We start from the raw sequence: 15,752 nt of genomic DNA on the forward strand, positions 1-15,752 counted from the left end.
ATTAATAGAATGTATACTATTTATATAGTTTATAATGCTTATACTTAAAAGTTATTACAAAGTGTTACCCATACTCATCAAAGACAATGTTACATAATCTAATGGACCATATTACTTGTAGACATTCCAGAGGTCATATGGAAATACAGACCCCCAGTTGATGCATGGCCTTGAGTTTAATTATAGAAAGACATATGTAAATCTAGTCGTCAGCATTCCAAAGACAAACAAACATAATGTATACTCATCTCACTTTTCACAACAATTTGTAAAACAGACTTAGGTATTATTGTTTGCTGCTATGGAGAATCAAAAGGAGAAAAAGAGGTGGTCACTGGAATACATGGTTGAGACTAAAGCTGGATTTTAATTTTTAAATATTGGAATCTCAAAGAATAATTCATTAAAAAACTGTATAAAGTGTATTTATTTCAATGGAATGTTTATGATCTATCTTTTTATATTTTGAAGTAAAAAATAGAAACATATCAATAATGTGTCATAATTTAACATAATTTTGACTATTGAGACTTAATGTATGAATGTCAATGCGATCTAATGTGAACAGAAATCTCCATAGCAGCTTGAATGAATAAATGATTAAAGTCATGAAATGCTTTTTCAAAGACATTAAAATGCTTCAAATCATTTAAATGAACTTCAAATAAATGAAAAATATTTAAAATCAATAAAGTACAAGACCTTGTTGGATTTCTAACAAATGACCCTGTGTGTTTGTATTGTGTCAACATTATTTTAATATTGTATCGATCATCATAACTATGATCAGTGTCGGTTTCATGTAAACTTGTGTTGCCCTTTTCAGAAGAAATGGAGAGGTATCAAAACATAAAGGCGTTTCATGTTGATGTTGAAGTAGTGCTGAGTGATTTAGTGCTTTTTGAGGTCGGTTTGGTTTCAGTGAAATTATTAAAGAATAATCACAGTTTTCAGTTTCGATAATAAAAACAAAACAATAAATGCACTTTGAATTATGTGGGTTGAATGCTGTAACAACACAGAATAAAACAATTAAAAGTCTCATGATGGTAGTGACTGCCCATTACTCCTTATCACTTATTATAAACTGGGTGGTTCGAGCCCTGAATGCTGATTGGCTGACATCCATGGTATATCAGACCGTATACCACGGGTATAACAAAACATTTATTTTTACTGCTCTAATTATGTTGGTAAACAGTTTATAATAGCAAATAGGCACCTCAGGGTTTGTGGTATATGGCCAATATACCATGACTAAGGGCTGTATCCAGGCACTCCGTGTTGCGTCGTGCTTAATAACGGACCTTAGCCGTGGTATATTGGCCATATACCACAAACCCCCTCGTGCCTTATTGTTTAATTAACCATTTATTCACATTCATTTACTTTAATAAAATATTTCAGTTGTGTATATTACATTAGGTTTTATTTGATTTCTTTATTTCATTCCAAGTCATCATCTCATCTCTATAGAGCTGCTGCCTATGCTGTCTGACAAAATCACTAGTTAAGTTGTTCTTTAAAGTAAATAAAGCATCATTTTATGACTGCTGAATACCAACTATCAATCGCTTAGATCGTGCATTTTCAGGTAGAGATACCAACTGCTCCCTATCCCTCTCGATCACCCATTCTTCTCTCTTTCCCTCTCCGTGTCTACCCTACACTAACCTAATGTACAGGCGTAAAAGAAACACACAGACAGGACAAGTAGGCACGCAATGGATTATGGTCATTTTAGTTAATGACCAGGTTTTCAGAATGAAACTATGTAGAATATTGGCCTGTTGGAAACTACAACTCACTACTACATCGCAGTTAGGGCTTGATCTGATTTATTTCTAGAGAAACTGGGCAGTGTCATAGATACAAAAAAACAAAGAATAACTGACATTTCGGTTAATAGCTCAGTACTATGTTGAAGACATGGGGCTGAAGATACATTATATATACAATAGTATGTGGACACCCGTTCAAATTAGTGGATTTGGCTATTTCAGCCACACTCGTTGCTGACAGGTGTATAAAATCGAGTACACAGCCATGCAATCTCCATAGACAAACATTGGCAGTAGTATGGCATTACTGAAGAGCTCAGTGACTTTCTACGTGGCACCGTCATAGGATGCCACCTTTCCAACAAGTCAGTTTGTCAAATGTCTGCCCTGCTAGAGCTGCCCTGGTCAACTGTAAGTGCTTTTATTGTGAAGTGGAAACGTCTCGGAGCAACAACGGCTCAGCAGCGAAGTGGTAGGCCACACGCTTACAGAACGGGACCGCCGAGTGCTGAAGCGTGTAGCACGTAAAAATCGTCTGTCCTCGGTTGCAACACTCACTACCGGGTTCCAAACTGCCTCTGGAAGCAACGTCAGCACAAGAACTGTTAGTCCGGAGCTTCATGAAATGGGTTTCCATGGCCGAGCAGCCACACACAAGCCTGAGTGGAACAAAATCCCTCCTGAGATGTGTGCAAACCTGGTGGCCAACTACAAGAAATGTCTGACCTCTGTGATTGCCAACAAGGGTTTTGCCACCAAGTACTAAGTCATGTTTTGCAGAGGGGTCAAATACTTATTTCCCTCATTAAAATGCAAATCAATTTATAACATTTTTGAGGTATTTTTCTGGATTTTTGTTGTTGTTATTCTGTCTCTCACTGTTCAAATAAACCTACCATTAAAATTATAGACTGATCATGTCTTTGTCAGTGGGCAAACGTACAAAATCAGCAGGGGATCAAATACTTTTTTCCCTCACTGTAAGTATTCAGACCTGTTGCTCTGAGACTAGCAATTGAGGTCAGGTGCATCCTGTTTCCATTGATCATCCTTGATATGTTTCTACAACTTGATTGGAGTCCACCTGTGGTAAATTCAATTGATTGGACATGATTTGGAAAGGCAAAGAGCTGTCTATATAAGGTCCCACATTTGTCAGCGCATGTCAGAGCAAAAACCAAGCAATGAGGTCGAAGGAATTGTCCGTAGAGCTCCGAGACAGGATTGTGTCGAGGCACAGATCTGGGAAAGTGTACCAAAACATTTCTGCAGCATTGAAGGTCCCCAAGAACACAGTGGCCTCCATCATTCTTAAATGGATGAAGTTTGGAACCACCAAGACTCTTCCTAGAGCTGGCCGCCCGGCCAAACTGAGCAATCGGGGGAGAAGGGCCTTGGTCAGGCAGGTGACCAAGAACCCGATGGTCACTGAAAGAGCTTCAGAGTTCCTCTGTGGAGATGTGAGAACCTTCCAGAAGGACAACCTTCTCTACAGCACTCCACCAATAAGCCCTTTATGGTAGAGTGGCCAGACTGAAGCCCCTCCTCAGTAAAAGGCACATGACAGACCACTTGGAGTTTGCCAAAAGGCACCTAAAGACTCTCAGACAATGAGAAACAAGATTCTCTGGTCTGATGAAACCAAGATTGAACTATTTGGCCTGAATACCAAGCGTCACATCTGGAGGAATCCTGGCACTATCCCTACGGTGAAGCATGGTGGTGGCAGCATGATAATTTTTTTTCAGCGGCAGTTAATTAATTAGCTAGCTAGATATCTTAAAGTGCAACTGAAGCGATTTATGAAGTAAGGGTCTTTTTAACCTAAAATGATCACCAAGCATGTCCCAACATTCATATGTAAATAAAACCTCTGTAAACTTTGTCACTGACCTTCGGTGATGTCATCTGAATGGTCACTTCTCACTGACAGCTTGCAGTGGCAGTGTGTGGCACTGACAGCTTCTCTAGATAGCAGCTAGCTCAAAATGGCTTCTACAGAACCAGCTCAAAAGAGGCGTAAAGGGGGGTCTTACTGTATAGCCGCAGGCTGTAGGAATGAATTTTACAGAACAGAAGGAGTCCACTACCATGCCCTACCACTCAAGCAACAATCAGTGTTGCAACAATGGCTTGTGGCTATGAAGCGCCAAAGACCACCTGTTTCCCCCAGATTCAGGGTTTGCAGTGCCCACTTCAAAGATTCAGTTTGTGTATAAAAAAACCCAGTTAAATGCCTCTGGGATGCTAATCGAGGTGAAGACCCATAACCTGAAGCCAGATGCAGTACCCTCCATATTCTACTTTTCAGGGTACGGTGTTGGAAACACAGACCGGCAGCCAATACAACAATGATCAACTCTGTTCGACGCGGGGAGTGAGCGTGAAGCCGCGCTAGCCAGCTAGTGGAAAGAGAGGTAAGGTCCACAGCCCAACTAGCTAGATGTAAGAAAGAGTATAGCTAATTAAGTGATGTTGAATGATGATGTTTTCATGCTCACATTAGTTCCAAATCAGGTTATCAAACAGACAGAGCTAGATTTGCTTTGCTTTCTTATAGCTCTAGCTACCGGCAGTATTATTAGCTAGGTCAATGCTAGTTACTGCAATTCTATAGCCCAGCTGTCCATATAGCACACATTATTCAATAAAAATGACTGCCACAGTGTAGGATGAATTGCACTACCAACATACAGTGTATTGTTTACACTGAAAACATCTGCTGCAATGTAGTAATATGGCACCGACAGACATGGGAGCTCTGCTTCTAGCTCCCAAGCATCTTTGCAGTACATATATTTATTTTCTGTTATTTCTTACATTATTAGCCCAGAACGTTTTCTGTGTTATTACATACAGCCGGAAATAACTTTTGGATATCAGAGCGGCGGTAACTCACCAGCATTCCGAACAGGAATGTTCTCTAGTATGTCATGTTTCATGTGTAGCCCAGGAAGAGTAGCTGCTGCTTTTGCAACAGCTAATCGGGATCCTAATAAAATACCAAATACAAAACTTATCCCAGAGGCTGCTCCAAGACACCGCTGGTGGAGAAGAGGTATTCGGAATGGACTTCTAGTCCGACTCAGGAGGCGTGCACAACATCCACTGCTTCCGAGTACATTACTCGCTAATGTTCAGTCCCTGGACAATAAAATAGACAAGCTCAGGGCAAGGATCTCCTTCCAGAGAGACATCAGGGACTGTGGCATACTCTGTTTCACTGAATCATGGCTCTCTCCGGATATACTGTCCCCATCCATACAGCCAGTTGGGTTCTCAGTACATCGCGCAGACAGGAATAAAGAACTCTCCAGGAACCCAAGACATCAAAGGTAACTGAACTAAATGACTATCACCCAGTAGCACTCACTTCTGTCATCATGAAGTGCTTTGAGAGGCTAGTTAAGGATCATATCACCTCCACCTTACCTGACACCCTAGACCCACTTCAATGTGCATACCGCCCCAATAGATCCACAGACAATGCAATTGCCATTGCACTGCACACTTCCCTATCCCATCTGGACAAGAGGAATAACTATATAAGAATGCTGTTCATTGACTACAGCTCAGCCTTCAACAGCATAGTCATCATTAAGCTCGGAGGCCCTGGGTCTGAACCCCGCCCTGTGCAAATGGGTCCTGGACTTCCTGACAGGCCACCTCCAGGTAATACCTCCACTACGCTGATCATCCACACAGTGGGCCCACAAGGGTGTGTGCTCACCCACTTCCTGTTCACCCATGACTACGTGGCCATGCATGCCTCTGACTCAATCATCAAGTTTGCAGACGACACAACAGCAGGCCTGATTACCAACAATGACGAGGAAGGAGGTGAGGGCCCTGGCGGAGTTGTGCCAGGAAGATAACCTCTCTTCTGGAGACAGCAGAGGGAGCACGCCCCCATTCACATCGACAGGACCGCAGTGGAGAAGGTGTACACATCACTGACAATCTGAAATGTTCCAGTCACAAAGACAGTGTGATGAAGAAAGCGCAACATCGCCTCTTCAACTTCAGGAGGCTGAAGAAATTTTGCTTGGCACCTAAGACCCTTACAAACTTTTAGATGCACCATTGATGAATCCTGTCGGGCTGTATCACCACCTGGTTTGGCAACTGCACCACCCCCAACCGCAGGGCTTTCCAGATGGTGGTGTGGTCTGCCCAACGCATCACCAGGGGCACACTGCCTGCCTTCCAGGACACCTACACACCGAAGTCACAGGAAGACCAAAAAGATCATCAAGGACATCAACCACCCGAGCCACCGCCTGTTCACCCCGCTATCATCCAGAAGGCGAGGTCAGTACAGGTGCATCAAAACCTGGGACCGAGAGACTGAAAAACAGTTTCTATATCAAGACCATCAGACTTTTAAATAGCCATCACTAGCCAGCCTCCTACCCAGGACCCTGCCCTGAACTTAGTCACTGTCTCTAGCCGACTACCACCCGGTTACTCAACCCAGCACCTTAGAGGCTGCTGCACTATGTACAATGGCTTGCGAAAGTATTCACCCCCCTTGGTAGTTTTCCTATTTTGTTGCCTTACAACCTGGAATTAAAATAGATTTTTTGGGGGGTTTGTATCATTTGATTTACACAACATGCCTACCACTATGAAGATGCAAAATATTTTGTATTGTGAAACAAACAAGAAAGAAGACAAAAAAACAGAAAACTTGAGCGTGCATAACTATTCTCCCCCCCCAAAGTCAATACTTGGTAGAGCCACCTTTTGCAGCAATTACAGCTGCAGGTCTCTTGGGGTATGTCTCTATAAGCTTGGCACATATAGCCACTGGGATTTTTTCCCATTCTTCAAGGTAAAACTGCTCCAGCTCCATCACGTTGGATGGGTTCCACTGGTGTACAGCAATCATTAAGTCTCAATTGGATTGAAGTCTGGGCTTTGGCTAGGCCATTCCAAGACATTTAAATGTTTCCCCTTAAACCACTCCAGTGTTGCTTTAGCAGTATGCTTAGGGTCATTGTCCTGCTGGAAGGTGAACCTCCTTCCCAGTCTCAAATCTCTGGAAGACTGAAACAGGTTTCCCTCAAGTATTTCCCTGTATTTAGCGCCATCCATCATTCCTTCAATTCTGACCAGTTTCCCAATCCTTGCCGATGAAAAACATCCCCACAGCATGATGAGTCAAAGATGGCGTAGTAGTGTGGTCGTGTATTGTGTTGTGTCCTCGTGTAAATAGCCTGTTATTTTTTTTTTTTTTTATCTTTTATTCGTATATATTTCTCTATCTCACTTTCCATCCTCTAACTAAATATACTTTCCTGCAACCCGCCTCACCCAATGTGGAACGGATTCCATTATTTCTTTATTTTTATCAAGAACCTACGGCTGAAACTAGCCAGCTAGCCAGCTAACTAGCTACTTGCTATTAGCCACCGTTAGCGGTCTTCACCACTGTCCGTGGCCTGCACTACCTACCAGCCTGCTCTAGCCTGGACAATTATCGGCCAGTCTGCACAGCGTGCTATCGACCCAGAGCATATTGGATTTACTGCTGGAATCACTGGACCTTAACACCGGACCATCGCAACTAGCTAGTTGCAACCGAATGGCTGTTGTTGGCTAATATCCACTTCCCGACGTACCAGTTAGCCTTGAGCTAGCCTCGAGTTGCAATCTACTGTAGAGATAGCCTGCAGAGCTCTATCATACTATCCAGGTCTGTGCCAAACAGTTTGAGCTTCTACTTCTAAAAATCCACCTTTCCAGAAATAAGTCTCTCACTGTTGCCGCTTGCTACAGACCACCCTCAGCCCCCAGTTGTGCCCTGGACACCGTATGTGAATTGCTTGCCCCCCATCTATCCTCAGAGTTCGTACTGCTTGGTGACCTAAACTGGGATATGCTTAACACCTCGGCCATCCTACAATCTAAACTAGATGCCCTCAATCTCACACAAATGATCAAGGAACCTACCAGGTACAACCCTAAATCTGTAAACATGGGCACCCTCATAGATATCATCCTGACTAATTTACCCTCTAAATACACCTCCGCTTTCTTCAACCAGGATCTCAGCGATCACTGCATCATTGCCTGCGTCCGTATTGGGTCCGCGGTCAAACGTCCACCCCTCATCACTGTCAAACTCTCCCTAAAACACTTCAGAGAGCAGGCCTTTCTAATTGACCTGGCCCGGGTATCCTGGATGGATATTGACTTCATTCCATCAGTAGAGGATGCCTGGATGTTCTTCAAAAGTGCTTTCCTCTCAATCTTAAATAAGCATGCCCCATTCAAAAAATTCAGAACTAATAACAGATATAGCCCCTGGTTCACCCCAGACTTGACTGCCCTTGACCAGCACAAAAACATCCTGTGGCGTACTGCATTAGCATCAAACAGCAACTTTTCAGGGAAGTCAGGAACCAATATACACAATCAGTTAGGAAAGCAAAGGCAAACAGAAAGTTGCATCCTGTAGCACTAACGCCAAAAAGTTTTGGGACACTGTAAAGTCCATGGAGAATAAGAGCACCTCCTCCCAGCTACCCACTGCACTGAGGCTAGGAAACATTGTCACCACCGATAAATCTACAATAATCGAGAATTTCAATAAGCATTTTGTTACGGCTGGCCATGCTTTCCACCTGGCTACCCGTTCCCCGGGCCACCAGCTCAGCACCCTCCGCTGCAACCTGCCCATGCCCCCCCCCCCGCTTCTCCTTCACCCAAATTCTGCTAAATCTGGACCCCTACAAATCATCTGGGCTAGACAATCTGGACCCTTTCTTTCTAAAATTAGCCGCTGAAATTGTCGCAACCCCTATTACTAGCCTGTTCAACCTCTCTTCCGTATCGCCTGAGATCCCCAGTGATTGGAAAGCTGCCGCGGTCATCCTTCTCTTCAAAAGGGGGTGACACTCTAGATCCAAACTGTTACAGACCTATATCCATCCTGCCCTGCCTTTCGAAAGTATTTGAAAGCCTAGTTAACAAACAGATCACCGACCATTTTGAATCCCACCGTACCTTCTCCGCTATGCAATCTGGTTTCCGAGCTGGTCATGGGTGCACCTCAGCCACGCTCAAGGTCCTAAATGATATAATAACCGTGATCGATAAAAGACAGTACTGTGCAGCCGTCTTCATTGACCTGGCCAAATCTTTTGACTCTGTCAATCACCACATTCTTATTGGCAGACTAAATAGCATGGTTTTTCAAATGACTGCCTCACCTGGTTCACCAACTACTTCTCAGATAGAGTTCAATGTGTAAAATCGGAGGGCCTGTTGTATGGACCTCGGGCAGTCTCTATGGGGGTGCCACAGGGTTCAATTCTCAGGCCGACTCTATTCTCTGTGTATATCAATGATGTCACTCTTGCTGCTGGTGACTCTCAGATCCACCTCTATTCAGACAACACCATTTTGTATACATCTGGCCCTTCATTGGACAGTGTGTTAACAAACCTCCAAACGAGCTTCAATGCCATACAACACTCCTTCCGTGGCCTACAACTGCTCTTAAATGCTAGTAAAACTAAATGCATGCTCTTCAATCGAACGCTGCTTGCACCCGCCCGCCCGACTAGAATCACTACTCTCGACGGGTCTGACTTAGAATATGTGGACAACTACAAATACCTAGGTGTCTGGTTAGACCGTAAACTATCCTTCCAGACTCACTTTAAGCATCTCCAATCCAAAGTTAAATCTAGAATCGGCTTCCTATTTCGCAACAAAGCCTCCTTCACTCATGCTGCTAAACATGCCCTCGTAAAACTGACTATCCTACCGATCCTTGACTTTGGCGATGTCATTTACAAAATAGCTTCCAACACTCTACTCAGCAAATTGGATGTAGTCTATCACAGTGCCATCCGTTTTGTCACCAAAGCCCCATATACTACCCACCATTATGACCTGTACGCTCTCGTTGGCTGGCCCTCACTACATATTCGTCGCCAAACCCACTGGCTCCAGGTCATCTATAAATCACTTCTAGGCAAATCCCCACCTTATCTTAGATCATTGGTCACCATAGCAACACCCACCCGTCGTATGCGTTCCAGCAGGTATATCTCACTGGTCATCCCCAAAGCCAACACCTCCTTTGGCCGCCATTCCTTCCAGTTCTCTGCTACAAATGACTGGAACGAACTGCAAAAATCTCTGAAGCTGGAGACACTTATCTCCCTCAATAACTTCAAGCATCAGTTGTCAGAGCACCTTACCGATCACTGCACCTGTACACAGCCCATCTGTAATTAGCCCACCCAACTACCTCATCCCATTTTGTTATTTACATTGTTATTTATTCTGCTCAATTGCACCCCAGTATCTCTATTTGCACATCATCTTCTGCACATCTATCACTCCAGTGTTAATACTAAATTGTAATTATTTTGCACTATGGCCTATTTATTGCCTTACCTCCATAACTTACTACATTTGCACACACTGTATATATATTTTCTATTGTGTTATTGACTGTATGTTTTGTTCATCCCATATGTAATTATGTGTTGTTGTTGTTGTTTTTATCGCACTGCTTTGCTTTATCATGGCCAGGTCGCAGTTGTAAATGAGAACTTGTTCTCAACTGGCTTACTTGGTTAAATAAAGGTGAAATAAAATAAATAGATAAAATACAATTCAGGACACACCCCAGGGACACCCCCCTGGGAATTTCCTCACAACCTTTCTCAAAACAAGATGATCACATGCAGTTCACAGACCGAGACCTTTTATCCGTAGGATTTTAGTTCAGTTGAGGCAATGTTTGACTTTTACTATTATGTACTTATTTGAATGAATATAAATAATATTTACCAAATATATATTGGAAAATATCAACATTTCTTATGTTGTAAAATATTTAGTCTTTCTACATGATTTTGTCAAGAGCTGTCCAAGGGTCACCCCCAAAATTCTGTATTATGTGTGATATTGAAAATACCTAAAGGTACAACTATTGTGAAGTGGACAGTTCTGTTTTATTCTGCATAACTGCAAAGTTTATGGACAGAACATTCATTTTCTGAAACGTTTAGGTCTATCTATTGTTGACACTGTTGTTTCAGACATTCTTTCATTTTCATCATTATTTCGTTTCCTCTCATAATTGTGCTGATGAGGAGTTTACAAAAAACAACCATAATCTAGCTAGCTTTTTATTTGGCAGGAATTGAACGTCTCTGCAATAAAAATGTCTGTGAGCTGCATGCTTGTTCAATAGCCTGCTACCCTTTAGCAACCTAGCCTGCTAACCTGCTAGATTTTGAATATTCAGATTATCATAACTTGAGACTATGATGAACATCATATTCGCCTAGGCAGCACGTCAGTGATCATTTAGATTTGTGGAATGACATTATGTTTATCACTTGTATTAACCTTAACGTTATACAGTCCATCACTGAAGTCAATCATGTCACTCAAAGGGCATTCAATCCAACAAATAACAGTCAGCCACCTCAGTTGTCCGCCTTATAGAGTGAGCCCCATTTAAGTTAGGGATGGTACAGTAACACACCAAGTACCAGTGCAGAGGGGCAGAGGGGGTGACATTTGAGAGGGCTTGAGAGGGCGAAGGTTGTTCCTGGCCCAAAAGGGAGGGAAAGAACGGGAGTGGCCGTGGGCAGATTGAATTTCAACAGGACAGTTTTCCCAAAAGAATTAAGATGGACACCATCTGAGAGAGAAGAGGAAAGGGATACCTAGTCAGTTGCACAACTGAATGCATTCAACTGAAAAGTGTCTTCCACATTTAACCCAACCCTCTGAATCAGAGAGGTGCAGGGGGCTGCCTTAATTGAAATCATTGGCGCCCAGGGAGCAGTTGTTGTTGGGGGTTAAATGCCTTGCTCAATGGCAGAACGGCTGATTTTTCCACCTTGCTGGCTCAGGGATTCAAATCAGAGGCCTTTCGGTTACTGGCCCAACGCTCTTAACCGCTAAGCTACCAGCCCCCAAGGACTGAATTGTGAGTATTCAACCGCAAACAGGTGCAAACGTAATTCATGAACAGGTCAGGGAGGTGAGAGACAGGAGTGGACAAGTACTGGAGGAGTGTCCATCAAGGAGTGTCTCGGAGTTGGGGACAACCATAGAAGACCACGTGACGAACAGACGGACATGGTGACAGACCAAAAGAGAGATATTCTTAAGAGTCTTGGGAGACAAACAATGTGACTTTCCGTCATGCAATTAGTCTCTGTCAGTGGCTGCTATTCACTAAGTGAGTGACTCTCTACATCTGGCTAACTGTGTACTAACAAGGGCTTGTTAGTCGTTATAATTCATGTTTACAGTGCATTGTCGTTACTGTTCTATCGCCACCAATTACAGTGCATTCGGAAAGTATTCAGACCCCTTGAAATGTTCCACATTTTGTTACGTTACAGCCTTATTCTAAAATTGATATATTTTTTTTATGTCCCTTATCAATCTGCACACAATACCCCATAATGACAAATCAAAAACAGGTTTTTATAAATTTTAGCTAATTTATTAAAAATAAAAAAACGAAATATGACATTTACATAAGTATTCCGACCCTTTACTCAGTACTTTGTTGAAGCACCTTTGGCAGCGATTACAGCCTCGAGTCTTCTTTGGTATTACGCTACAAGCTTGGCATACCTGTTTTTGGGGAGTTTCTCCCATTCCTCTCTGCAGATCCTCTCAAGCTCTGTCAGGTTAGATGGGGAGCGTCGCTGCACAGCTATTTTCAGGTCTCTCCAGAGATGTTTGATCGGGTTCAAGTCTGGGCTCTGGCTGGGCCACTCAAGGACATTCAGAGACTTGAACCAAAGCCACTCCTGCGTTGTCTTGGCTCTGTGCTTAGGGTCGTTGTCCTGTTGGAAGGTGAACCTTCGCCCCAGTCTGAGGTCCTGAGCGCTTTGGAGCAGGTTTTCATCAAGGATCTCTTTGTACTTTGCTCCGTTCATCTTTCCGTCGATCCTGACTAGTCTCCCAGTCCCTTCCATTGAAAAACATCCCCACAGCATGATGCTGCCACCACCATGCTTCACCATAGGGATGGTGCCAGGTTTCCTCCAGACGTGACACTTGGCATTCAGGACAAAGAGTTCAATCTTGGTTTCATTAGACCAGAGAATCTTGTTTCTCATTGTCTGAGAGTCTTTAGATGTCTTTTGGCAAACTCCAAGAGGGCTTTCATGTGCCTTTTACTGAGGAGTGGCTTCTGTCTGGCCACTCTACCATAAAGGCCTGATTGGGGGAATGCTGCAGAGGGGGGCCAGTATGAAAATGTATGCACTCACTAACTGTAAGTCGCTCTGGATAAGAGTGTCTGCTAAATGACTAAAAATGTAAATGGTTGTCCTTCTGGAAGGTTCTCCCATCTTCACAGAGGAACTCTGGAGCATTGTCAGAGTGACCATCGGGTTCTTGGTCACCTCCCTGACCAAGGCCCTTCTCCCCAATTGCTCAATTTGGCCGAGCGGCCAGCTCTAGGAAGAGTCTTGGGGGTTCCAAACTTCTTCTATTTAAGAATGATGGAGGCCACTGTGTTCTTGGGGACCTTCAATGCTGCAGAAATATTTTGGTCCCCTTCCCCAGATCTGTGCCTCGACACAATCCTGTCTCGGAACTCTACGGACAATTCCTTCGACCTCATGGCTTGGTTTTTGCTCTGACATGCAATGTCAACTGTGGGACCTTATATAGACAGGTGTGTGCCTCTCCAAATCATGTCCAATCAATTGAATTTACCACAGGTGGACTCCAATCAAGTTGTAGATGATCAATGGAAACAGGATGCACCTGAGCTGAATTTCTTGTCACATAGCAAAGGGTCTGAATACTTATGTAAATAAGGTATTCCTGTTCTAGTTTTTTAAATACATTTCCTAAATTTCTAAAAACCTGTTTTCACTATGGGGTATTGTGTGTAGATATATGAGGACATTTTTTTTATTTAATCCATTTTAGGATAAGGCTGTAACGTAACAAAATGTGGAAAAAGCCAAGGGGTCTGAATACTTTCCGAATACACTGTATTTAATAGATGAAATGTGTTACATAATAAAATGTGTGAAATGAGTGAAGAGTACCGTAACAAATATATTTTGATTATTTGGACATACTTATTTGGACATTATGTATAGTTTATGAGTATGGATATGATTTTGTAATAGTACAGGCCTATGTACATTTGCATGTCTGACAGAGAACTGAACAGTAACAAAGATTTTTGACATGACTGCCACCTTTTGCATATTTACAGCTTAAACCCTGCAACTAATAATGATTATGTCATATGTGTAGTGATGCATCTGTTCCCAAACTGATTCAATTCCCACTCTGGTTTAAGACCCACATCCAACCTGTTCTTACTACAGGGATGGAAAAGAACGACCCAGAAAGAGGTGTAGGAGGAGGAAAGAGAGACATTGAAGAAGGAACGAAAGACAAACAGCTAAAGAACCATCTCAACAGCGAGGAGAAGGGCGAGAAGGAGAAGAAAGTGGGTGAGAAGGACGCGAGAGAGCCGGCAGTCCAGGTCCCTGTTGAGGAGCAGCTGGGCGCTGAGCGAACGTCTCACCATCAACGTCTCAGGGATGCACTACGAGACCCAACTCCACACTTTGGCCCAGTTCCCGGACTCCATGCTGGGCGACCCCAGATGCCGGCTTCGCTACTTCGACCTGTTGCACAATGAGCTCTTCTTGGACTGCAATCGGGCCTGCTTTGACGCCATGCTCTGCTTTTCCCAGCCGGGCGGGCGGCTTCCGGCGGCCCGCCAATGTTCCCCTGGATGTTTTCATTGACGAGCTGCATTTCTATGAGCTGGTCGAGCAGATCATGGCGTGCTTCGAGGAGGACGAGGACTTCCCCAAGGAGTCTGTGGATGCTGTTTGAGCATCCAGAGTCATTGTCGGGCGAGAGCATCATCGCCATCACCAGCGTCATGGTGATCGTGGTGCCCATCCTCATCTTCTGCCTGGAGATGTTGCCCGACTTCAGGAGCGAGAATGAGTTTTGTGAGGTAAGGCGGCAAGGGAGTAGTGAGATGGGATCAGAGTTTGTGAGCGGAGTTGAGCGATCGGAAATCCCACTCATCGCTCATGGAGCGATGCTTGCGCAAAAGAAACTCCTGCTCCAAATTCGCTCCATTCATTAAAATCACAATTTAACCAACACCCATCTATTTTTGGGACTACCTGGACCTACCATTTGCTTTTGAAGTATTGAAAGTAAACCATATGATTTGAATGAAAAGTATTTTAATAAACGTGAAAAGGTGAATGTAAGAAGCGTTCATCATTTAAAATAGGCTACACGTCGTATTAAACAACATATAAACACTTTAAATTGGTCAGGAGCCAGACAGGGAGCCTAAGAAGGAACACAAATTAATTATTTAGGCTATATTATTTCAAATATTTCAAGGCTATAACCTACAAAGAAATACATTGTGAAGCATTTGCGAGTGCGACACAATAGGCTGGTAGGGACATAAAGGGCTCAGCATTTAAACAACATTTCGTTGTATTAAATCATTATAGTCTATAAATTGCGCATATAGGCTGACTTACTAAGAATTAAATACAACTTCAATCATTTTTAGAAACACGAGATTGACCAGGCTCAAGCGATGGTACCTGGAGAGCAGGCCAGCAATGGAGAATATCCTCTCTGCGTTTGCAGGGCCACTGGGCTAAACACCCTCCAGGCCACTCTTGCCAGGTTGGGCAGAGATGAAGAGTTTTTATTTTGTTATTTGTCTATAGGTAGGCTTAAATGTTTTTTAGGCAAAATAACGCAATCAAAACGGAAAGCTCCTTGAAAGTTGGAATATGCCAGGCCTATTGGGCCAAAATCAATTATGGCCTATTGTATAGATTATAGAACAAAAATTAACAAAACCTTTAAGAGATCTGATTTTTAGTTTAAAAATACATTGCTACAATGACACACTTAGTTAGCTACCCACCTTGTTCCTTTCTTTTAGCATGTGCA

General features: G+C 43.2%; 1 pseudogene across 1 annotated transcript; it reads left to right on the plus strand.

Annotated features, from left to right (window-relative positions):
* The first annotated feature begins 14,133 nt into the window (after positions 1–14,133).
* On the plus strand, positions 14,134–14,913 carry LOC311100512 (potassium voltage-gated channel subfamily A member 2-like; annotated as a pseudogene). The gene has a single exon. The product of its transcript is annotated as a potassium voltage-gated channel subfamily A member 2-like (transcript).
* Positions 14,914–15,752: the final 839 nt, after the last annotated feature.

This window comes from Coregonus lavaretus (assembly GCF_964263955.1).
Source record: "Coregonus lavaretus genome assembly, chromosome: 25".
In the NCBI taxonomy this organism is placed as follows: Eukaryota; Metazoa; Chordata; class Actinopteri; order Salmoniformes; family Salmonidae; genus Coregonus; species Coregonus lavaretus.